We start from the raw sequence: 26,174 nt of genomic DNA, 5'->3' as shown, positions 1-26,174 counted from the left end.
AGAATATACGGGAAGATGAAGCTAGCTAATTTCTTTGTACCAAGCCACCCTCAGTAGACCCTTTTGTTTGTTGTGAACCGCATGTATTTTTTATCTCTCTTGCTGCCTTACAGTTAATCTTCTGTTAACATCTGTTGGCTCTCTTCTTGAAGAAGTCATATTAAGTTATCTTTGTATTTTTATCCCGTTTTGTCAAACTTTGATTCTCTGTCCTCAGTGAAAGCAGGTTAATTGTGGCACTTTGCAGTGCACTTGATTAAGAGCACCAGGCTTTGCAAAAGATAAGCATGAAGTCAACCAAAATGCTGCCTTTTACACATGCTGTTTTGCTTTTTATTTCTATTTTGGAATACAAAACCCGCTTAATAGTATCATATAAAAAACAAGAAGAGAAATAGAAACAATTTAATTGCTGAATGAAATATGAAGAATGAATTAGCACACAAAATGAATAAAGGGGCCAAATAGTATGTTTTTTGTTGCTTTAAAAAAGAAGATTAGGGGAAAAAGGAGGAGGAAGGATAGTTTGAGTGCAGTGATGGTTGCCAGTGGCACCAGGATTGGCATCAGACCTTCTTTGTTTAGCCTAGGATGCCTGTGATTTGTTGGTTGGCATCCGCATTGCAGTGCAGAGTGCATGTTACAATATATTGACAATTTCCAGATCTAGAAGTGTCAATAATCCTTTCAGTTCCTAATAAAAAGAGCTTCTACTTCCACATCTGCCTTGAAGGATGAAATAAAGACTGACCTATGAAGTTCTATCATTGACCAACTTCACCTGGTTCTGCTTTTCGCTCACCTCCCTCAGAATTCAGCATCTTTTTCTCCCTGTTCCCTTTCTACTATCCTCTTGCGCTTTAGGAACTTTTTTTTTTTAAATTTAATTTTAATTTAATTTTATTTTTTAAAAAGAGCTTGGCATAGGTTGCAATGCTTTGACTGAAATGGAGGAAGAAAATGGGAGGCACACAGTGACCGAAGTTTAGCCTCAAAATAATTTTAAATCATAATACATTTCTACAGGCTCTGCTTGTTTTGTATATCTAGTCCACCCTCCCCCCTCACTGTTTGTTTTTTTTAAAGCCCAACCTTGTAAATGCCACAAATGTTGTTTCTAATGACAAAAATGCCCCCTCCTCCCCCCTTTTTTTCAGCTAGCATCAGAGACATTTTTTTGTTCGTTTGTTTGTCTATCATTTAATATGAAATGCATCTGAGTCCATAAAATCATTTGATGGTATTTGACTCAATCAGTGCAGCGCTTAGGCTGTGTTCCCGTTGCTACAAGAACCGCCATTTTGTTTGTCAAGTGCCAGGAGAGGAGAAAAAAAAAGGCAGACAATGTGCTTGATGCCAATAATGGTTGCCAGTGGCACCGAGGTTGGCATCAGACCCTCTTTGTCTAGTTGCTGAATGCCTTTGATTCGTTGGTTGGCATCCGCATTGCAGTGGGCACATTGGAAAGTTTTTGACAATCAGTGAATGAAAGCTGCAGTACTTGTTTGCTGCAACAGAACCCAGATAATATAAATCCCTTCTTCTGATAGATGTTTTGCTTAGTCTTACAACGCCTGATTAATAAATAAATAAATAAATAAATAAATAAATCCATTGCTCTTTTGCTAAAACATAAAATATCTCATCACAGTGTGTCTCATCTGCAGAATTCCTAATCCTCACGTTGTCTCTGCTGTTTTTCTTCCTTGCAGCAAAAAAAATTCAAAGATGATATTAGGTATTTTAGAAGATAGTGAATGAAGCATAATAGACCTTGAGAAATATTCTGGGAACTTAAAGAACTGAAGCAATGGTAAATGTAAATAGTAAACATTTGTAAGTCTTTTAAATGTGTGTGCCTCTCAGAGTACATTTCTCAGATCAGTCATGTTGCTGTTTACACTCTCCTTTGTCCTTTTGCAGGACTGATATAACTGGGGGAGCCTGCATCCCCAGCTGTTAATAAAATCTGAAGTTGAGGGAAGGATCTTTTAAACTATCCAAGAAGGAGAGCAGAAAATAGATGCAGATGTTCTTCGTCTGGTACTGCTCAGGCACTCCTGATTTTTAAAGTTCTTAAAACATCAAGATGTAGTTACAGTTCCAGCTGCAGATTTTCTGCTACCAGGAACTCTGCAAAAAGGCTAAATCATTTCTGTTGGAAGTTTCCTAGATAGTTAGTATTAATATTGCTTTCCGGTTAACTGCTATTATCTCGTTAATTAATAAGAAGGATTAGCAGCCCTACCCAAAGGGCTGCACAGAAGGAAGCCTGGCCTACGTGAGTCCCTGTGTCACCAGACTGTGTCCTGTCTCTCCAGGGTTGCGGGAAAAAAGGGAGAAAGGAAGGATAGGCGGGAAAATAAAGAGGGGAGAGGCAGGAAGCGGGGCTGGCTCCCTGCAGACGAGGTAGGGGAGAACCTCTCCTGCGAGGATTCATCTGTTGGGCCGCTGGAAGCATGCAGATCCCAGGAGAGAGGGGGCCGGCTGCGTGCTGGCAGGGCGCGCACACCACATGGCTGCAGCCGGCTGCCGCGTCAAGAAGCCAATGCAGGCTGCGCCAGGTTTGTCACGCACGCTGTCCTGATCCTTTGGCCAGCACCTTTAAAGATCATCTAAGCCCCGAGTGCAGCATTCCTGGGCTGCACCTGCATGGATCCAAAACTGCTTCTAGCCCAGCTAAATGCAGAGGAATCAGCAATCCCTTAGCGAGCAGGGATACCCTCCTTCTCACTTTGGCAGTGCTAGTGAGGCGTGCACGCAGTCTTGCGATGGACAGCATGTCCTCTGTCCAGAAGGAACTGCATCTCCTTGTACAAAGCAAGGCATCTGAAGTGCGGGAGAAGGCAAGCAGACTCCTGGTGGGTCAATGCCTCTATCCTGTTGCTAAATTTGAGTTTTGTGAGTTTATTTTTAAGGGGAGCTCAAATTTTTAAATACGTCTGTGTAGTCATTCTTGTATCACACTTCAGTTTACATATAGTAAGCATAGAAAACTGAGGATAGAGTAATATGGTGATAATACTTTGCTTTTTTACAACAGTAAATAATATATTTTTTTCTGTTAGTTTGCTTTAAGTATAAGAAATTCCACTTAAAATTGGATCCAAAACAATGTTATAACCATCTCATTGTATAATTCCTATAAAGTTGAAACATCTATATATCACAACACCCTGAAGAATTGTGGACAAGAGTGTTTCATTTCTTGTGTGCATTGATGCTTCCACACACAATAAATAAATAAATAAATAAATAAATAAATAAATAAATAAATAAATAAATAAATAAATAAATGGGGGGGGGGGGGGGGACGGGACTGGAAGAATCGAAGTCATTCTGTTGAATTGCTGATTGTTTCTACTTCCATTAACTTGAATGATTTGCCTCCTTCTGAATACTTTATGTGGGAACATAGAATTGAACATTTAACCTGTTTTGCAGAAGGATATGTAAAGGCACAAGTAAGTTTTGCTGGAGTTTACACAGCAAATTGTTAGTTGCACTGGGAACAACAGGAAATAGAGATTATTACTGCCTGTACCTTATAGGTGTCTAGATGCTCTTGAAGCCTATTACTTACATGCTCAAATGGCATGCTGATCCCTTGCATTAAATCTCAATTTGGAGTCAGAGAGCCAGTACAGAAGTAGAGGTAGGAGTTTATGTTTTATTTGTTCTCAAATGAGAAGAGCTTTTGTAGTTTAAGAAGCTGATAGGGAACAATAAACACTTTAAAAATGTTGGATTATTTTGAGCAATTCCCATTTATTCAGGCATACAGAAAATGTGATTTTAAAACACTGCTTGTGTCAATTTAAAAAGACAACCTTTTGACTTCTTTTCTAGTTTTATACTGTAAAATGTAGGATGACAACTTTGTCAAGTATCTCAAATGTGCTCAAAATTACAGACGGAAAAGATATTTGTCATTAAAAGATGGGGGCTATTTTCATGTGTATGTAGGCATGGGGATATTTTTCAATTGACTATTATGAATATTTTGTGTATGGAGACACAGGAAAATAAAACACTTGAAAAGGGCATACATCAGTCAAACAGTAAAAATGAATTCAAAATGTATTTATTTTTTGTTTTTAATTTCAATTTTCCTCAGAACAGTGTTGTGGGTGATATGACAAATTCATGAGAAAGAAATGGGGAATTTTAGTATTTAATTTACTATTGCAATCAGGAATGAAATATATCTGTTTTAGGAAAGAGTCTTTTGCCTTTTTACTTATTCTGTTTTTTCTTGATAAACCAGGGAGGTCATTTTCACAGGGTTAAATGATATTAATTGTGTTTAAGACAAAGGAAGTTATGGTTAAATAAATTCCGTGCAATTAGTTGAAAATTTAGAAGTTAGCATTAATTGATGAATCACATTTAGATTGACAGCAAGAAGCAATGAGTAAAGAACAGAAAAGAAAACAGAAAATTATTGCTTCATGGTAATTTCAAACAGAAGAACAATACTGGGAACAAAAAAAAATTTATATTTCTAAACTGTAAATAAGGTCACTAGTTCATAAGGGAAATACTTCAAGTAACAGCAGAGGTTTATGTTTAAATTTCTTATTTTTCATGCATATTGGATTTGTTGTAACTGAAAACTTTATAAAGTAATTAAACACTAATACCACTGGATGTTGAATTTTAAAATCTATTGCACCAGAATTGCTGTCAAAGCGACATCTTTCTAGCCTTCCTATCTACCCTGCTTTTTCTTCTCCTCCTCCTCCTGCAGGAGTAGAGGAGTAGTGTAGAAAGCCTGAGGACTGTTGGCCCTGCTGAAGCTCTGGTCCTTGGAGCAGCATACCACAGTGCCAGGCACAATAATCCAAGAAATTTCTTTAACACTTGTATTCCAGCCTTAACTGCACAGTGATGTGTTGTTTTGCGTTAATCACTCAGGTGGGTTGATTTCAGAATAAAAAAGGCTAACCTAACTAAACAGGGTTGTTATTTTGATTTTGGGATGGAAAAGAGACCCCTTATGTGGAGACACTTTTCATATGTTAAGTAAATGTGACAAAGGAAGAATGCCTCTGCAATTAGCCAGTTTGTTTGACAAACATAAAATGAGATGTCATTCTTTATAGGGAGTATTCATGTTTGACCCCTGTCTCTCATTTTCTATTCTTTAATTCATTTTATTATTATTACTATTTAACACTAGTGGAATTTCTAGAAGTGTTTGCTAAAAAACTGCTGAGGGCTGATTTGAAGAGGTTTGTAAGTTTCAGGAACTAGTAAAGGAGAAGTAAATAATAGATTACTAGATTTGTCCAAGAGAAAAGAGAATTGATTTAGATGTGTACATTGTACTATTTGGAAGCAATGTGTTGTGTGTGCGGTGGGAACATTCTTCTTGCAAAGCTGCTAATCTTCCCCCCACATACTTTTTAATTTATAGAAGTGTTAGTTTCCTACTCTCTTATCCTCACAAGCTCACCTTCCTGAGAGCTTCTTTCCCTTTCTGAGTGTATTGTGCTTTTCCTTCACCCTTCCCCCCCCCTCTCCCCCCTCCCCCCAAATATATTTCTTTAGCTATTTCTTAGGACCTCAGTATTGACAAGTGACATTTGTTCTAGATTGTTTTTCATAGTCAGTTGGAGATGAACACTTCAGAGATGGCTTTTGTGGGGGGATTCTTTCTGAGGAAGGGCTGAAAGTCTAGAGTGTGTTTATCAAACGTAACATTTTGGACATTTCTAGCCAAACTGACTACTGGAGCTTTTGCCTGCATGCGACGTGTCAAATCTTTCTTGTCCCCTGAGCCCCTTTTCATGTCACAAAAAAGTGACTTAAAACTGTACAGACACTGAAATCTCTTTTCTTTCTTTCTTTCTTTCTTTCTTTCTTTCTTTCTTTCTTTCTTTCTTTCTTTCTTTCTTTCTTTCTTTCTTTCTTTCTTTCTTTCTTTCTTTCTTTCTTTCTCTCTCTCTCTCTCTCTCTCTCTCTCTCTCTCTTCTTTCTTTCTTTCTTTCTTTCTTCTTTCTTTCTTCTTTCTCTTTTCTTCTTTCTCTTCTTTCTTTCTTTCTTTCTTTTTTCTTTCTTTTCTTTCTTTCTTTCTTTCTTTCTTCTTTCTTTCTTTCTTTCTTTCTTTCTTTCTTTCTTTCTTTCTTTCTTTCTTTTTCTTCCTTCCTTCCTTCCTTCCTTCCCTTCTTCCTTCCTTCCTACCTTCCTTCCTTCCTTCCTTCCTTCCTTCCTTCCTTCCTTCCTTCCTTTAGGAATAACCCTAAACTGAGTGTTCCAGCATCCTTCAGTGTTATAAATGTGCCTTCACTAAAAACATCTCTGTGGATTTAATGCGTCTTTTTATTACTTCCTCCCTGCAAAATATATACAGAAGTGCAACAGAATGATTCTTCCATACTTCTTTAGAGATCAAACTGGAAAGTCAAACACAAAAGTGAATACCTAGTGAACTCTATTTGAGAAACTCATTGTGTCTGTTGAGAAATTACAAAAAAAGATATTCTTTCTTATATTGGTTAATGCAAATGATGTGCACAAGTCAGTATATTCTATACCATTTGCAGTTATTAGATGTTGGAGAATTGTAAATATTTAGTTCTTTAAAATATTGATTATATATTTGCCGTTTCAATCTTCAAGTTAACATTAACTTGAATTGCTACACATAATTTCAAAAAGAATACATTTATGCAAATAAAAGATAAGTGTGACAGGTATCTTTAATCTAGCATTATATTTTACTCCTTAGTCAGTCATCTTGATATATACTTCAGAAAATATTTTCAGATAAGATTACATATAATTTATACATTTTTTATTTAAAATAGCAAAAAGTGGTACATATAAGAATCCAGTAATTACAGATTCCTTATCATTAGAAATCAAAATGAAATATTTATTTTATTTTTTTATTTATTTATTTTGGTGAATACATTGGCCTAAAGTGACAAATCATTTTGGTCTTTTTGATAAAACAAGTAACAAGGAAATGCTGGATTTCCCTAGACGATTTTTTTGGAAGGGTTTGTGTCTTGTAGATATCAAGTGTATTTAGTGCAGCATTAGTTTTCCATTTCATGATTAATGACAGTGATGCCAGATATATTGAAAGGATGTCTATAACCCTTTACTCCGATTTAAAAGTGTGTAAACATTTCCTAGTCAAATCGACTTGTATTTTCTTATTCTGACATCTGCAGTTTCTGGACAAATTACCTTAAATTTGTTATGCAGTGTTAAAAGACATGTTTTATGAGGCCAGGCTCAGCTCCTGGCCTTAGTGTCAAGGACCCTGCTACATGATGCAACATGTCTTGTTAGGTTTAATTGACCAAAGCCGATTTGTTAAAACAATTCATTTGTGCTGTAACTTATGCCCAGGCCAAGTTGCTACCTGAATCTCTTGACCTTGAGTTGTCTGGTCATGAAATGGCTGTAAAGAGCTTGACCTCCCCATTGTTCAGCAGTATTGCTGTTTCCTCTGATTCTCTGTGGTAATTGTTGACAAGAAGGTCTCAGTCCCCACTTTTCACACCAGCAGCATCCATCCAGAGTTGCCCTGTCCTCTGTTGGAAGTGGCTGACTCTCAACATCACCACCTCTTGTCTGCTGCCAGTGATGGGGACAAAGAGGTGGCCCTCCTCTGCAGAAGAGGTGATGATTGCTAGAGGCTAGAGTGAAATTTGTCCTTCCCTCAGGTTGTGAAGCACTTCTGTTTTTTGAGGGTGCACAGATTCACTGTGTTTCTCAAGAGCAAATGCTTGTAAGTCTTCATCAGTCTTGTTTTACTTTGAGCATCATTCAAGTGGTATATATTGCAAAAAAGTCTCAGTTTGGAAAATATTTTGCAATCAGGTCGTAATGCACATGTACACTAGTTCTGTTTTTGGAAAAAAAAAAAGAAAAAGAAGGTGATCTAAATAATTTATTGTTTGGGAATGGAGGGACATCCTGTAAGTAGCTATGATTTCTTTAGTGTCAGAACCTTGTTTTCTTAAAGACTAGTGTTGTATTCAAGTGCAATGATGGTCTCCAAAGCAAAGAACTTGAAAAGAATGTTACACATAGTGTTGATGCAGGGTCTAAACTTATTAAGAGGAGACAAAGAAATTTTTTTTTTTTAAACAGACAAACAAACAAACAAAAAAACTGCTTGTAGTTAGGCTTGACTCTTGGTGAGAGGGGAAGTCATCAGCACTGTATCCTGACAGGCTGCCTACCGTGAATGTCCCTGATTTTAACGTCAGCTCCTTGTTTTAGGTTTGTGCTCTCTGTAATTGCCCTACAATTTCATTGTTAGGACAGTTTATTTTTTTTCTGAGTTGGGTATTACATCTAATCATCTGCTGTATTATGCTGCAGTTTTAGGAAGCATTGCCTTTTGAAATCAGTGACTGGATCTGTTTGAAAAAACTGATGGCATGATACAGCCTTGATTTAGGAAAGCTCATATGACAGTACTGGTACCATTATAAAACAGAGGGTAAATTTGTAAGCCAGTACTCATCAGATAATTGGCATGTTCTTAATTTAAGCCTTAGCCTGAAAACTTTTCTCACTTGAGTAAATTTATTCAAGCAAATCTGCTTCATTTAAAACATACTTTATTTCTGGTAGAATGCACTGACTTCACAGCATGTGATCAGGTTTATTTCTGCAGTCTGGCTGATTTCTCTGTCAACTCATTCATGTTTTTTGGGGAAAAAAAAATAAAATCAGATATTTGCACATACAGTGTTCCCATCAAGTTGTAAATGACCATACCTTTAATTTAATTCAGTTGAGGTCTGTTTTTTGATTGCTGTTATATTATTCCTCTGAAGGAGGAGGGTGGGACTGCTTATGCATGGAGGTTGAATGGTGTCCCTGTAATGACAAGGTGAAATATAAATCAGTGCTTAGTTGCAAGGACTTCAAAACCCATGGCTTAATATCCAGCTGTGGGTGACCACAGCAGATTTCCTCAGGTCCCAAGGGAGATCACCGCTTGCTGTAATGTTGCCTCAGTGGGGGGATTGCAAAATGCCTAGATATGTACCAGCTGAAAAATTATAAACCTTCCTGTATTTCACAGCAAGCAGAATCTGCCTGCTTGTGGCCCAGCCCCCAAGTGGGCTCTGCATGGTAAAGAAATGTCTTACCCCATTTTCTCATGCCCAGACGGAATAAACTTGCCCAAGCAGGGAGGGCCAGCGCAAAGCATTCCTCCACTGCAAGCCCTGCGGTGGTACTCTGCTGTGGGAGAGGTGGCAGAGGGAAACCACCCAGAATTATCTGAAGACCAGGTTTGTGGTGGGAGCACCTCTTCAGATTCCACCCGTGTTTCAGCCTTCCTTGAGGATGGAGCCATGGTTTTGGTGTGCTAAAAGGCTGTCTGAATTTTGCTGCCTTGTGACAGTGGAAAGAAAAAATGCTTTAGAAAGAAAGATGAAAGAAACAGTAATCACAGGCAGTTATGTATATGTTCATATAAACGACCAAGCACACAGAATGAATCTGTAGTGTCTGTAAGTGTGGCTTTTGAGTTCAGCCTGGTTCCCATCCCTCTCACCTACTCTGATGCCCAAGCTTTTCAGTGCAGTGGGTGAATAGCTCAGCCCACAACACACTGACATAGGAACAGGATGGATGGTCAGGAGTTTGGTCCAGGGTGTGAGATAAAATTCACGTAACAGTGCACTTGTATCTGGAACATGCTGGTCATCCTGTTTTATCTTACTGCTGACTTGCACAGGTCTTTGTAAGGTAGCTCAGACAGAGCCCATTTGCTCAGATTTATTTAATATCCTGATCTTGTTTTGTAATGGTTTATTCCAGGATCTTGTCTTGAAAGGCCTACTTGTGTCCAAAGCCCCCACTGATACCTTCCAAAATACTTGTTACGGAACTTGATATGGAACTTGTCCTTTTTGGACTCAACATGACAGCTACTTTTCCTTCTAAAGTCATTGTTTTCCTCAGTTCCTGCTTTATGATATTTTGGGGGGTTGGTAATGAGCCCAGATGTAACATCAACACAAACAGAATGACTGTGTCTACTTTGAAGAGTGGGAAGTGACACTAATTTATGCAAAGGAAAAGAAGTCATCCATGCACTTTTCCCAGGTAGTACTGAATCAGTGCAGTTTGGAGCTACAGAGGGTTAACATCAAAAGTTATTCTATTGTTTATCTTCCAGTTAAAGAATAACCAGCCTATGCAGAAAGGAGAATTGAAAATTGATTGGGCTGTCTAGATTCAGACACATAATTTAAAGTAAACTATACCAACTTTTGGTTTGCCACAAATGCATTCATAGTCTGCAGTTCAGCCGTCTATAAAGGTTATAATGAAGGAGTCATGGACTTCTTTTATTTTATTACATCTGAGGTATTGTTTTTATTTATTTATTTATTATTTTTAAACTATGTGTAATTACTGCAACTGGTTTAATTGTTGCTGGAGTTATTTTTCCTTGTTACAGAAACGGATATCTTATTGTTACACAGAGCATAAGAATTGTTTGTGCAGTTTGACTATAGTGAGGAGTGCTGGTTAATTTTAAAACACATGCCTAATCTTGCATTGTCATACACAAATACAGTGTGTGTATATAGTCCTCCCTGGCCTCTTGCACATTCTTTACGCTATACCTCTTCTGTAACTTGAATATTCTGGTACAAGAATTATAGTTGTCATGTAATCATTTCTGTTCTATTTTCAGTCTCCAAATAAAGGAAAAGCTGCTTATAGTAAAATGAGGATCACTGGTCTTTCAGAATTAAATAGACTTGTTATACTGCATTAATCCTTTTTGGAACATTTGGAATGACTTCTTAGCACTCACAAACACAGCATTAGGGTGAGCAATTAATCTGTTGTTTGTCCTCCAACATTTGTGTGATGTAAAGCATGTATATTGAAAACCATATTTCAGGTTTAGGACCAGAATCCTTGCAGAGTTAAATAATAATCATACAGTACTGTGGACCAAAACATAAATCTGAATTGCTCTGAGTTGCAATAATTGTTCTGACTAACAAAGCACTAACTGCATTCTACTGAAAGGGTTTATGGTGCAATGGTGTTCAATAATGTAGAGTTTTGGGTGAAAAAAATGTAAATTCAGAAAATAAGTGTGAATTAGTTAGAGGTAGCCAAAAGATTTATGGAATTCTAATTAGTCTGCCTTGTAGATAGGTTGAGAAATAAAGGCTTAACATTTCATCAGAAAAGACTGTGTTTTGGAAAAAATAAAATTCAGTAACTCTCTAATGATTATAGAAGTACAGACTGGCAAAGGAGAGCATGTAATTCTTATCAAGGACAGGTTTAGGAAACATCTACCAACATGACATGCTTAAATGTGATCCAGTTGTCCAGCAGAGAGGTGGTTCATCTGACCTCTTGATGTCTTTCATAACCTCAGGGTCCTGTAATGTTAATGCAGTAATCAAATTTACTCCTTTTCTGAGCTTCAGAAATAGCGAACAAATAAAATCACCCAAAATTTCTCTCAGAATTTTACAGTTTTGTAATTGCTTTCCTGAATGCAGTCTGCTTAGTTTTCCTTGGTCAAAAGGGCATGCTAATTCTCTTGGTACTGTGCTGGAGTCCTCTGCTGTTTTCCTGCATTGTTCAGTAGTAATTAACTTGAAGCATAGTGGAGAGCATTAGCTTCTGAGCCTAGGTTAAATCAGCAGAAAAGTCTTATGTTCCTGCAGTATATAGTCTTAGAATACATTGTCCTATTGCAGAAAGATAAAAGTGTTTTTAAATATAGTCCAGCCAGTTTGACCTTGTCAGAATTCAAACCATATTAATGGTAACTTGGGCTTGTTGAAGCCTTTCACAGTAGGATGAGCATTAACACAGAAGTCCCTACTCCATCTGGTGAAGAAACTACAGAGAAGGCTATACATAGACTTTTTGTTAAATTCCATATTAAGGTATAATGAGATATTTATTGTGTTTTCCACATGCTCATGACACTTCTCTTGCCTTTAATAGGCATCCTGTGTCTGAGGCCAACATAGTTAAGAAGAAGGTCTATAAAGCAACACTATTAGCTCTTTCAGATAAGACTGCTGAAAAGTAATAGTTATGGGATGTATTTTGGAAAGCAGTGATTAGTGACAGTTTTACTGTAGCAGTCATATGTATGAAGTCCTGGCTCTCATTGTAATGTCCTGGAAAAGAGTGGCAGAACACACAGAACAATTTAATGATTAATCTATTTGTTGCTTTTAAGTAGCAAATAAAGGCTCTAGAATTTCATCCAGGGGGACCTTGACAGGCTGGTGAAATGTGCTGACAGAAGCCTTATGAAATTTAGCAAGTAGAATTGTAAAGTCCCTCATCCGGAGAAGAACAACCCCACACAACCAACTGGTGCCACCCAGCTGGAAAGAAAACTTGCAAAAAAGCACAGGGGTGTCCTGTGTCCAGTTCTGGCTGCCCCAGCACAAGAGAGACATGGAGAGAATCCAATGAAGGCCACAAAGATGATTAAGGAACAGAAACACCTCTTCTATAAGGAAAGGTTAGGAGAGCTGGGTCTGGTCAGCCTATAGAAAAGAGGGTTTTCAGGGGGGTTGTAATGACATAGATAAATACCTGAAAGGAGGGTAAAAAGTGTATGGAGTCAGACTCTTTTTCAGAGGGGTCCAGTGACTGACAATGGTTACACACTGAAGCACAGCAGGTTCCTCTTGAACATCAGGAAACACTTTTACTGTCAGAGTGGTGGAACACTGACACAGGTTGCCCAGAGAGGTTTGTGGAGTCTCACGGCTTGTAGATATTCAAAAGCCATCTGGACATGGTCCTGTGCAGCTAGCCCTAAGTGGTCCCTGTTGAGCAGGTCAGCTGGACGAGGTGGTTGCTAGAGGTCCCCTCCAACCCCAGCTGATACGTGATTTTGTGAATTCTTTTAAATTGTTTCTGCTGAATTTTTCATACATGGTATCTAACAGTGATACGTAAAGCCTACTTGGTCCTGAAAGCAGCACGGGTACACTGACAGGACATCTCCTTGTGGTTTTATGTACCCTGCTACTATGGTTCCTTGAAAGGTGTTATGGACCTATGGGTGAAAAATATACCATAGCAAGCTCATTTGAACTTCTCTCAGCTGAAAGTTTTATTTTTTAATTTTAATAAAGTATGCATATGAGTCTATGTTTGTTGACTTATTGTTTCATAAATTTGAGTGAAAGGTTGTTGGCACACTTCCTAGTTATTGTGTGTATTATTGACAAGGATGCATTAGTTTAGTTCCCAAGGCTGGTTCTAGTTTCTGTATCACTGGTAGCATAGGACCTATTTGAAAGTGACACATACCAGCATATTTCTTGTTGCCTGGTTGGTGCTCACCTGAGCTGTGGAGTGCATCACTGAACATCGCTGTTGATGAACAAATGTGCCAGGCATTTCCCAGGTAGCTATCATTGAAAAGCTTTTTTTGGTGTCTGTCACTGTGTGGCTGCTTGATGGCCATGGCCTATGTGTGCATTCTTGCCAATGAAAACTACAGCAATTAACCAGCTACTTCCAGAACCTGGGGGAATACAGGGACATAAGAGAAAATAGTGCCTACAGGGCCAGAGAGAAGAAATGGGGAGGAGGTGAAATGAAGAGTGCCTGAGTGTGGATTTCAGGAGGGACTAGAAGATGACAGCCTTGTGTCAGAAATGTGGTGCTCTGTGGTCTTTGGGCAACCGGGGAATGAGATTTCTACTGCCATCTATGAAGACAGGCTGAAGGAGTTGAGGTTGTTCAGCTTGGAGAAGATAAGGCTCTGGGGAGACCTTTTAGTGGTCTTTCAGGGGGCTCACAGAAAAGCTGGGGAGGGACTCTTTTTCAAGGGGTGGAGTGATAGAACAAGGAAGGATGGGTTAAAACTAAGGGTAGATTAGATGGTAGGAAGAATTTCCTTACCTTCTGAGCTTAGGTGGGTTAAAACTAAGGATGGGTTAAAACTAAGGGTAGATTAGATGGTAGGAAGAATTTCCTTACTCAGAGGGTGGTGAGGCAGTGGAACAGGTTGCCCAGGGAAGCTGTGGAAGCCCCATCCCTGGAGGTGTTCAAGGCCAGGTTGGATGGGGCTTTGAGCAACCTGGTCTGGTGAGGGGTGTCCCTGCCTATGGAAGGGGTCTTGGAATTAAATGCCTTGGAATCAAATGTCCCTTTCAATCCAAACCATTCTCCGATTCTCTGATTCTATCTCAATGAGGAAGTCTGGAGTTCTTATGTTCATGGTGCTGACTGTATCTGTGTCTGCCATCTCCATTGTCAGTGACACTAAAAAATTTTTTTTTAAACCCCTGTGCTATACAATTATGTTGACTTCTGAGCATTAGCCTCTCCTTTTCAGTCTCCATGGCAACCCAAACTTATCGAATATTAAATGTTTCCAGCTCCAAGTTTTGCTGTTGCGAAAGGACAATATGCGTACTTAACCTGTTGATCCATTGTTGGGGAGAGAAAGAAGAAGAAGTAGGTTTTTTTGTTTGTTTGTTTTTTGTTTTTCTTTCTTCCCATTTCTCCAGTTTTGTAAATGCAATCGGCATTCTTGTATTTTGTACATTTATATGGATCAGCTCTGATTCTTTTGAGCTCTATTTGATACAGTAGTATAGAGATCTAATGCTAAATTCATGTTGCAAGGAATGTTTTCAGATTCATATTACTTCTGTAAGATATTTGGCCTGTTCAGGAGCTATTCTGATGTAGTGGGATCCCAGGCAGCAAAACTAGAACAGATATGACTGAAGTACTGCAGACTCTCTAGACTGCAGACCTAATCCTGCAAATCCCTATTTACATAAATCCCACTGATTTCAAAGGGTGTGCACATGAGAAAGCAGGTTTTACAGGATCAGGCCATTCTTCCTAGAGACCAACATCTGTTGCACCAACTGTGATAATCTCAGGACTGTTAAAGAAAACTCTGAGGAAGCATTTTATGTGGCCTAAAAGAAAACTACAACAAAAAAGTAACAGTTTTCTGTTGCTATACAATTGATTATTAGCAGAACCAAATCCCTGCGTATTCTTGTCTCTCCTTTATTTTCTTCGTGCATAGTTTGATTTACATGAGAGAAAAATGCTATATGCAACTGTGTGCTGTCACTGCTGTTCTTTACCTGTGTTACCTATTGAGAATTTTTTAGACACTGAAAGAGGCCTCCATCTAATAGGTTGATGACTGTCACTGTCTTGTTTTTGGAGCTTTGGGAAGCACAGAAATCAATGCCTTCAGTACAATTTTGTGGCATTTTGGGTCTTGCACTTAAAGCCTGTGCTAAAGTTCGACTCTGTCTGAATTAAGTAATACTTTCGAAGAGTTTTCTCGGCATATATTTTGGAGGTCTATTTATAAGACTGCAAGGAGAAAAGATATCTGAGTAAGAGGAGATGGTGGTCATGTTGAGATAAATACAGGACTTTCATATAAAGGCCCTCATGAAGGGTCGTAGAGTCTAGGAATAGACTTCCTTTGCTGTCCTCTAAGAAGAGAATATCCGCATAGTTGTGGTAGCATTTGCTGCAGATGGAGTTGAATATCTTCTGTGACCTTCTCTTGGAGGTCTGGTGTGGAAAGAACATTAAGCTACTGCCTTATCTTGGTTGCCTCCAGCTCCTGTGGGCCTGGTATTGTTATACACAGAAGCAGGTGGAGTCACAGTGCTGGGTTCATTTGACATGTAGTCTGTAGATTTCACTTGTGTGCTTGCACTTTGCATTGGGCTATCCAGCTGAAGATAGAAAAGAGATGTTATTTCCTGTCACTTCCTGTCCACAGCACAGATGTAATAAAACATCTGTAGAAAATTTAAGAGAAAGAGCTTGGCAGGTGAGTTGGACCCTATTTGTAGGGAGGAAGACCAGCCCTGAAGTCCAAAATTAATTAGAGCCTACATCAGTGATGAAGTGCATCTAGACTGTCCCCCATTTTTGGACTCACTGCATTTAAAATTCACAGCCACTCTGCACATGACAAGAAGAATGGCCTGAGATTTCAATAAGCTGTATAAAGGTCACTAAGTTACAGCTACTCAGGTTAACAGACTAACACAAAAACATGGCATGGTGGAAAATATTATAGAATCCTAGCTTGCTGCCAGAAGCTGCAGAGTTGAATAGCCTGCTATTCCTCTAGACTATGGCATATACTTGATAGTTTTTATGAATGTTTCAAACATTTCAAACAATTACCTCTTCACCTCTCTGAAATTAGTCAAATAATGTTCAAAGCCCCAAAGACAAGACTTTGGGAGCCTGTGTTTTGACTGATATACAAGAGCTAGAACATAAATAAAGCCTTTGAGCAGTTCAGTGTGATAATAAGATATTCAAGATATTCAAGGATGGTGCTTTAATTCACAAGGAGTAACTTCACATTATCTTCTCAGAGCCTTTTTTCTTTTCTTTTTTCCTTTCCTTTCCTTTCCTTTCCTTTCCTTTCCTTTCCTTTCCTTTCCTTTCCTTTCCTTTCCTTTCCTTTCCTTTCCTTTCCTTTCCTTTCCTTTCCTTTCCTTTCCTTTCCTTTCCTTTCCTTTCCTTTCCTTTCCTTTCCTTTCCTTTCCTTTCCTTTCCTTTCCTTTCCTTTCCTTTCCTTTCCTTTCCTTTCCTTTCCTTTCCTTTCCTTTCCTTTCCTTTCCTTTCCTTTCCTTTCCTTTCCTTTCCTTTCCTTTCCTTTCCTTTTTTTCCTGGATATTATGAACCAAGTTTCTTTAAATGTGCAAGACGCATAATTAAACAGTCTTCTTCTTAAAGGAACAAATGTTTTTCAATAGATTTTTCTCCCATGCCACCTGTAGTTATCCAAATTGCTCCTTTCACATCAGAGGTCCACATTTTGCCTGATGCGTTAAGGTGTGAAGTCATTGGGAATTATATTCTTAATGTTTTTAATGAGGTTTTAACTGCCCACTTTGCTCAGAACTAATTAGCTTGTCTGAAGTGGAAAATCCTTTTTAATGTATATTTTCTAGATAGAAATAGAGAATTTCAGACCTATACAGAATGTGCTACTTAAATGAACTCTACAAAAATAGCTTAAAAATCAGAACAAAATGGAGAGAATTAAGTAACTAATAATTGTAAGATGTAAACCTCCATGGAATAGGTCTCTTAACTAAAGGCAAAAAAGTTGCACATTAATTTTCACAGACATTAATACTAAAGACTTGGGGAAAAAATAGATGCAAAATCTCAGTAAAGTTTACTTTTTGCTCTTGGAACTCCAATGTCCTGTTCTGCAAAACTTTTTGTATTATATTAGATTCCAATTAAGAATGAGTTCCAGGTGTGCAACTTTCTATGATAGTTTTTACCCAGTTTTTTAGTTAGAGCAATAATTTAAAAATTACAATATGCTGCAGATAAATTTGTCAGACAATGCTTTAGTGTTTTTGTGACAAGTGGAAGAAGCAATGAGTACAACGGAACACCACTTTGTAGGGAACTGAGTTCAGGTCAGAGGAAAAAATGCTGCAGAAAATATAAAGAAATTTTGAAAAAAAAATAATCCCTTATGTCTGCAGACATTTTTGACTCTGTTAGAGATATGGAGCTACATGGTTGAAGTCTTTACGGCCTTAGGGTTTTTGCCTAGTCTAGCAAGCATGTGATCTAAAACTAGTTAAAAGAACAACAACAACAACAAAAAGATATTGTCATCTTCATTTGTTAGGAGCAATTAATTCATTCAGTCACTAGATTATATATTTATTTATTTAAAACTGCACAGAACAAGAATTCTCAAAATAACAAGTGTGTAAGATCAGTTTACTCTGGCATAATTGTGCACACTATTTCACTCCTCTTCTCCTCCCTGACCCTTAACGAATTCCGTCAGTGCTTTAGGGGCTGAATTTATCTTTTGTTTATGTTAGGTTAAATCCAAATATTATGACAAATATTTGTATTCCATTTAAATTTTACATGATTGGTTTTTGTGTTGTTTGTTTTTTTGACATCTTAGAACAATCCCCTCTATGATCTGGAAACAGAGCATTACAGAAGATTGTGACAACATAAGAAGAAGGGGGAATTGATTCTAAATAAGAAGGAAACTAACTAGTTAGTTTTGAAGAGTGGTGTTTTTTTTTTTTTTTTTTTTTTTTTTTTTTTTTTTTTTTAAGTACTCATAGCAAGCGATTCCGTGTAATATCCTTCATAGTTTTCTACATTGGAATTTCATATCTTAGAACAAGTAATGTTCTTTTTCATCAGAACCAATGTACCTCATTAAGTCATTAAGATAACAGGATATCCTGTCATCCTGCTGTGTTAAGGGGCTCTTGCTGAACATGAAGACCTTTGGAATGCAGAAAGAGTTTCGCGCAATTTGCCACTTAAAATAACATGCTGTCTCCTGGCTACCTAAATAAAATAACAGATAATTATATAAACATTCTGTTTTATCTTGCTGTTTCTAGAAATGCTTTTACATAGATTTGAAACTCTGAGAGGATAACGAATGCAGGTGTTTGAGATCAATGTCCTTCTGTGCCTCATTTCAGCACCAAGCACAGTAAGCTCTTCATCTCAGTTGTGATCGTGGTGTGTAATGGTGTTTCAAAAATTTTCTATGGAGTTGATATGTTAATGGTGTATGCTGCACACTGTAGCTTTATTCCAACCTGCATTCTGTATTTCCCAGCATTTAATTATTATTGTACAAAACAAATTATTAAACTGTTTCTCTCCATTCATTTGTGGTAATGTATTCTGAACATATATTCTAAAGGACTTCAGATATGAATAAGAAAATATATATATGTATTTCATGAGAAGGTATGTATATTCTATTTCACATTCTTTATTACAAACATTATTTCTGCATATCTTACCTCTGGCACTAAAATCTGAAGTCAGTAAAGAAAAACTGCTCTCATGCTTGTAAATGGTAAGATTTTTAACATGTTTTTGCTTGCATTAGCTGTCAAAATATCTATCAATAGAGAAAATCTTGGAAAGTAGCTAAGGCTTTGCTTTAGAAAAAGATTTGTGTGAACTGTAGTGAACACTTAAATTTCTTAAGCTTGGTAGCTGGTTGCCAAAGCTTAATACTCAATACTAAACAGCAGAAGACTTGTAGATATAACAGTTATGCATTTATAACTTTACTAAGACAGAAATGAAATAATTTTGATTAAATTTTTTTTTTTTTTTTTATATTAACGCAAACAGAACATATGTGCAAACTTAAAGGACAAATTCATGAGTCGTGCTGGGAATGCCTGGTACTCTTGAGAGTTCCATAGATGGTGCTTGTTCTCATAATGGCATCATTGTTATTGATGCAAATAGGATAATATGCTGATCCTAAGAAATTCTAGGACCTAGCACATGTTGCCATGAATTTTCATTAGATCTAACATTATATTAATAAATTTATAGGATTTAAAATGAAAATATATTTCTTTGTTTTTGAAATAAAAACTCTCAAAACAGCTGTAGATTTTTGGTTTTGACTGTCAAAATGCATAAATTCATTGTCTTCAGAAGCAAAAATATCTAAAAAATTGTTTTTAATCTATACTATAGAGATTACTCATTTAAATAGTTTGTTATCAGTCCATAGAATCATATTGAACATTGTTTTTAATAGATTTTAAAATTATTTATCTAATGATCAAAGTACATGGTAGTTTATAAGAAATGGTGAAGATTAGTAGCATAATGTTCATTGTTTAAAAAACATTTTGGTAGCATGTTCTTCTGCCAGCAGTTCAAACTCTCAATAGAAGCACGAAAAAAGTCACACAATTCAAGATTATATTTCTTTCAGAACACTTAAGAGTTTCATCTTGGAAGCCAAATAAATACAACTGGTGCACAGTTTTAATCTAGATAACAGTATTGAAGTGAAAATCTCCTAAAGACTTAGCAGTTGAAGAGACTATATATATATATATTTTTATTTTATTTTATTTTTTTATTATTTTTTTTTCTACACAAAGTAAATATTTGAACATACCTGGTAGGTACTGTTGTCTCAAACATCTGTTGAAAAGTGAGAAATATGAGGCATCTAAACCAGTCCAGATTTTTAAGAAGTTATGTTTGGCCTCTGCTTTTTAATGCGAGTATTTTGTTCACGTGAATTAAACTTCTGGTCTGCAACAATTAATGTAATCCACAAGTGACCTTGATATGCTTTCTGGCTTGATCTTCATAATTACTGTGGTTAGCTTTCCTTTTGGTGTTTTTATATTTTTTTATCTTCTTTACCTATATTGTCAAAACATAATTATTAGTAGTGTGCGTATTCACTCATAGCAGTTTATCTCTGCATGGTTTACAGAGGGAGTTAAAAGCCAAAAAAATTATGATTACATCCATGCTTACAGTTTAGAAGCAAGCTAAGAGAATGAAGTTAAACCATGCCATTGATGCAGTACATCCAATAAGAATTACAGGGTAAAATCATTGCTATACATTCTTTTGGTTTTCTGATAATTGTTACTCAAGTTTGGTTTTGGGGGTTTTACCACTGTAGGTTGTGTTTATATGACCACATAAAGAGTGATTAAGTTCTGTGTTTTGTGACTTGCTTTTGTTTTATTTATTTACCACTTCTTCCTTCTGACTCTGCAAAACTGTAAATTATAGATAATAACTTTCTACAGTAACCTGGCATTTGCACTGTGTAGAACCAATGCTGTTTTTACCACCAGTGGTGCAAATATGTAAGCAGAGGTACAGCAAGTACATCAAAGTCAAACTCTGAGCTGACATAACTGTCATAGCCATTATCCTCTACCTTTCTTACTCAATAACACTTGTTAAACATATTTAAATGAGGCAGGTGCCTCAGGTTGAAATGAGTGCAACTGAGATTAATATACAAGAGGTTTTCTGTAACAATGAAAGTCTTAACATCTAGGGATTAAATTCTATTGCACATATGCACTTACAGGTATAATTTTTTGTTGTCTGGCAGATAAATTTAAATGTTCATTGAGTACAGAGAATATAGTTTATTTGTTGTGGTTCTTATTTCCCCTCCCCTTCCTTTCTTCCATAATCATGGGATTATTCAAATATTATTTGCTTACTGAGGTGAACTTGAATCCAACACAAGAAATATTTAATGTCCTGAAAAAAACTCTACAACATGTAAAAAGATGGAAATCTTTAATTATTTTTGTTATGAAAAAGGTTAGCCAAACATAGGAGAGCTATGCAGACACACAAGAGAGAGTTCTTGTCTTGAAGCTATTGAGGTCTAAGTGTACATGACAATCAGTGAGGGGTCTGTAAAAACATAACATTTCTACGTTTAAGGTATTAAGTGAGTTTCTTTAGGCCAAAGATCAATAGCAAAACTGAAAGAGAACTCTTACATCCAGTGTAGGGTTCCAGTGCACATTCAAATAAGCCATATTACTGCATTCTCAGCTGTTGAAAGTTGGGGCTGATATTTACCAGGACACTTCCTGTTGGTTCTGTGACACTCCACCAAACTCCCTTTTGCATTAAGCTCATGTGGTACTACTATCTTGCTGGCATCTAGCTGTAGGCAGCAAAGCACAAGTACATTGTTAAGGATGTTTCTGGGTGCTGCTGTGTAGTCTGTTTCAGCTGGGTATCTCTGTAACAGAATCCTAGACTAATAGTTATACAAAGAAAACTGAGCTTACCTTCCAGGGAGATACCAGAGAGGATTTTACAGTAGTTCAGTTAAGAAAACTGAAGCAAAATTAGGACATATTTGTACAGTGTTTTGTAAGCAGACACAAATAAGTTTTCTCTATGCTCTGAGCCAGCCAAGCACGTTTTAGCAACTATAAGGCACTCAGTTCTGGCCAGCTGGCTCTTGGCACAGTTGTCTTGTGTATGGCTGCCTGCAAAATACCATGTAAATATACCGATCATTTTAATAGCAATATGAATAAAGGAGTGGTCAGCTCCGCCCTCTCAAATAGCTCCTTTCCAGTTCAAGTGACAGGGATGAGGTAGGCCATGTGTCAGGGGGTGGGTGCTGGTGTTGCTTTTCAGATGCAGCTTGTGCCTTGGAGCTGGCTCCCTTTGAAGTACCCAGCTGCCACTTAGCAATGTAGCCCACCCTTGTAATGTGACCTAGGATAGCAGCAACAGGGGTGGCTCCAGTTAATTATCTTCACTCTTCACAAGACCTGGTTTCCTGTTTGCATTGAAGTACAGGCTTGCTCTAGACTACTTTGTTCTCTGTGTTTCTTCATTGTAGTGGTATCTCATTTAATTTAATTTTTAGTCTCCCTTATTTTATTTTAATTTGTAAATAAAATAAAAAACAAACAACAACAGTAAAAACCACCACGCAGAATAAATGTAAGTTAATGTAATTTTCACAGCAAAATGCTGTACTTTTACTGAGTTATGGATGGCTTTGATTTAAAAGTTCTTAGCTTCTACTGACAATGAATGTGTTTACTTTTTTTTTTTTTTTTTTTTTTTTTTTTTTTTCTCTACAGTCATTAAACACTTTTGGAGATACAAAAGAGAATTTACCAATATTTAATATTCAGTTTTCTTATGTTCTTATTTCTGTTCTCTTGAAATACCCAGTTTTCATCTGATGGGAAAAAATGTTTCTAAAATTCTTATTGTCATAATAAAGAGAGTATGTATATACATATGTGTGTATCTATATATACATATAGATAGAGATAGATAGATAGATATGCATGCCTGAAATCAATGAATGCCCCAGGAAGTAACAACAATTTTTCTCAATATTTGTAATAGAATTTAGTGTGGTCATTCTTTTTTGGGGGACTGAAATGGGAGACTCAGATTTAACATGTGTACCTTGTTAGCAATGTTTTGACAAATAGCAGCAGCTGTATAAACTAATCTTTCTGTAGCTTTCACACATGGGACTCAATTAACAATGAGCCACTGTCAGTATCTAATCCTTTCTACCTTTTTTTTTTTTTTCCCCAAAGCTTCCTGGTTTCTGTACATTTTTCCATGTGTAACTCAACTATTATTCTTTCTATAAATGGAGGAAAGTGAAAGACTGTAAATGGAATGACCTTGCATGACTTTTTATATGTGATTTATAGAAGATGATGGCACTTGTGTTTATACTCCTGGTAAATTCAGATTAAAGTGAAGATTAAAGTCTGTTATTTGCAGAATGTTGTAATGATTGCAGAATCTAGAATAAAGCTTTCTTTGAAATTCCTGTGCTTCAAACTCTGAAGTTTGGAGAATCATGAAATATTGTCCTAGGTATGTCATTCAAGATTGTGGTAGTAAGTAAGAAGAGGAAGAGCTCTGTGGGTGTTTGTTATGGTAAGCCTGTGAATCCATGGTATGTATTGTGCAAAAGTCTGTATTTACCTATGGCACAGTCCAGGCACAAGAATGACATGCCAAATAACTTTTTATTAAACTGATTTCCAAATAGATCTGTGGCAGAAATTAAAGTATTAGAGACTTCCACAGTGGGACTTCTGGAATTTTTGAGGTGTCTTAGAATAACAGCGAGTACAAATGCAAACTCCATTTAAAAAGTACTCGACATTTGAACCTTCAATTTGAAATTCCTGAACTAGAATTATCTAAAGAGGGCCTTCTGGAGTTACAGGGTCTTCTTGTCTTTTGCAAATGAACAAAGGGATATGAAGATGGATCCCCAAAAATAAGTCATTACTTTTTTCTTTCACCTAGTAAAACTTAAGAAAAAAATAAATTACTAAATTCAGAGTAGGCTATTGTCAGTACTTGCCAAATAGTACATGCTTGTGCATCTGCCTAATCCATATTTGAAAGCCACAAACAGAAGCACATAATTTGGCACAGCACCAGAAGCATGCCTCGGCACACTTCTGGAGATTCTTCCAAATAACTTACTGATGCAAAAAATCTATACTCTTTGCCTGCGTGCACACGCTGAGTGTGTGGAGAAACTTAGCATTAGTTCTGCCAGAAAAACACAGGCATTATTATTGAATTGGGGGTGGGATGAGTTTGTTTCCCTATCCATTTTGCAGGAGTTCTAGATGTATTGCATTTTTTTTCCTTTTTTCTGTACATGTTTATGTGTTGAAGGAAAAGAGTTGTTTTAATTTACAGAAAATTCACAAAGACAGTGTGCGTGAAATGGGTTGGTGAAGATCACTTGTTAGTCAGAATTGCATTTTTCAGTTTCTTTATTTTTTAGTATTTCTTTACTCTCTGTTGAATTCTTAAAACTGGAATTGGTCAGTGCTTAAAGACCTCGATAGTAAACCACAAACTCCTTCGTAAAATGAATTCCACAGTCAAGAAATTAGTTATTTTCCTACCATAGTAACTCTTGTTCCTTAAGGCAATTGCCTTACACTCAAGGACATCTTTTATTTCACAGTGAAGTGCTTCAGATATTCATATAAATTTAAGGGTGCAATCCCATGAAACAGCTGAGATGACCTCATTGATAGCTGCTTCAAAAAGAGGCCCTTCCCCACTAGTCCCTTCCCCTTAGCAACCTTCTCTTGTCCTGGCACAGGTGGTTGTCTGTATCACTGCTTTACTGATTTCTATTTCATGCTGGCAGGAAGTGTTTGGGTGGTCAGGGAATGAACTTAGTCTGGGAAATGATCTGGTGGAAAATATTAAATTTAAAAAAAAACAGCTCTAATGTTCTAATAGTTTGAAATACAGTGCAATGAAACCGCACAAAGTAATCAGCTATTTCATTTTTGTTGAAGGGGCTTGAATTTATCCTTTAGTTTAAAATACATGATCTTGTTTATTTCATGCTTCGTTGCCACTCTAAAAGTAAATATAAAAAGTCCAAAGGAATTTATACTGTAGTAGTTATTTCAGTATAAATTACTTTGTATGCACAGGTGTTTTAAAAGTAGGAATAAATATCCTTTAGAAGACGGAAAGATCCTTTTATTCCAGCTTTCCATAAGGGGTATTATGTTACATCAGAATAGCTGTTTTGGTAGATTTGCTAGGGTGGACAAATCTTTTGGTAAATGAGTACGTTTTGTGTATTTGCAAATTGTATGTACAGGAAAGTAAGGTAGGTAGGTGCTTCATATTTGTGTCTGTACTTCAGTAGAACAGCTACAGATGTATAAAAACCTAGATAGAAATCTGTATTTTCCTAGATTTCAAAAGCTTAGATGTGGAAATAGTCACCTGTTTATTTATTTATTTATTTATTTATTTTTAATTGATGAACACAGAGTGCTTAAAATGTAATGAAAGATGAGTGATGAAAGACAACTTGTGCCAAAAGTCAAGTTTATGGATTTTGGTCCGAACACTACTCTAGGACAGACACCCTAATACAGGGTATTCTGTCACAAGAAGAAAAAGGCAAAGCCTGTTTTGTCTTCTCTCAGTGTGGTGGGTTGACCTTGGCCAGCTGCCAGACCCCCACCCAGCTGCTTTCTCACCACCAATCTTCAAGGGGAGAAAGTAAGATGAGAAAACTTGTACACCAAGATAAAGACAGGGAAAACACTTATGAATTATCATCATGTGTAGAACAATTACAAAGTAGGGAATATTAATGTAACTTATTGCCATTTATAATAGAATTAGATGGTGAGAAACAATGACAAAACTAAAAGGCCCCTACCTTCCCTTTTACTCAAGTTCAACTTCATTCTTTCATTTCCTACTTGTCTACTTCCTGCCTACCTTCTGGCCTCAGGGGTATGGGAGGTTGTGGTCAGTCCACAACAGGTCGTCTCTGCTACTAATTCCCTCTCACATTTTTCCTGTCCCTTTGTCGGTCATCTCCACAGGCTGCAGTTCCTTCAGGGCATATCCTCCTGTTTTGACACGGAATACTCCACAGGTTGCAATATGGTATCTACTCCAGCGTGGTCCTCTCCACAGGCTACAGGGAAATACCAGCTCCACTGATGTCCTAGAGCAACTCTTTCATGTCCTTCTCCGACCTTGGTGTTTGCAGTTTTTTGTTCTTACAGATTTTTCCTCACTCTGTTGTGAGAGTGTTTCTTCACTCTCTTTCTTAAACAGCTGCTCCCAGATGCATCACCAGTGTTGCCTTTCGGCTCAGATGTGCCTGGTGTTGGAACTGGCTGGGGTCACCAGTGTCTGGTAAAGGGTGGTCTCCATCGCCTCACAAAGGCCATGTCAGCAGCATCCTGCACTGCCAACATCTTGACACCTATGCCTGGTACAGTCAACATATGAGGATGTTCTTTCCTGTTGAAAGAAAACTTTAATTCACTACATAG

General features: G+C 37.1%; 1 protein-coding gene across 15 annotated transcripts in view; it reads left to right on the top strand.

Annotated features, from left to right (window-relative positions):
• The window catches only part of NFIB (nuclear factor I B), a 187,000-nt gene that overhangs the window by 10,328 nt on the left and 150,498 nt on the right, over window positions 1-26,174 (top strand). The window lies entirely within an intron of this gene.

This window comes from Anas acuta, chromosome Z (genome assembly GCF_963932015.1).
Source record: "Anas acuta chromosome Z, bAnaAcu1.1, whole genome shotgun sequence".
In the NCBI taxonomy this organism is placed as follows: domain Eukaryota; kingdom Metazoa; phylum Chordata; class Aves; order Anseriformes; family Anatidae; genus Anas; species Anas acuta.
The sequence above is the reverse complement of the archived record's forward strand: the minus strand, read 5'-3'. Positions and strand labels throughout refer to the sequence as shown.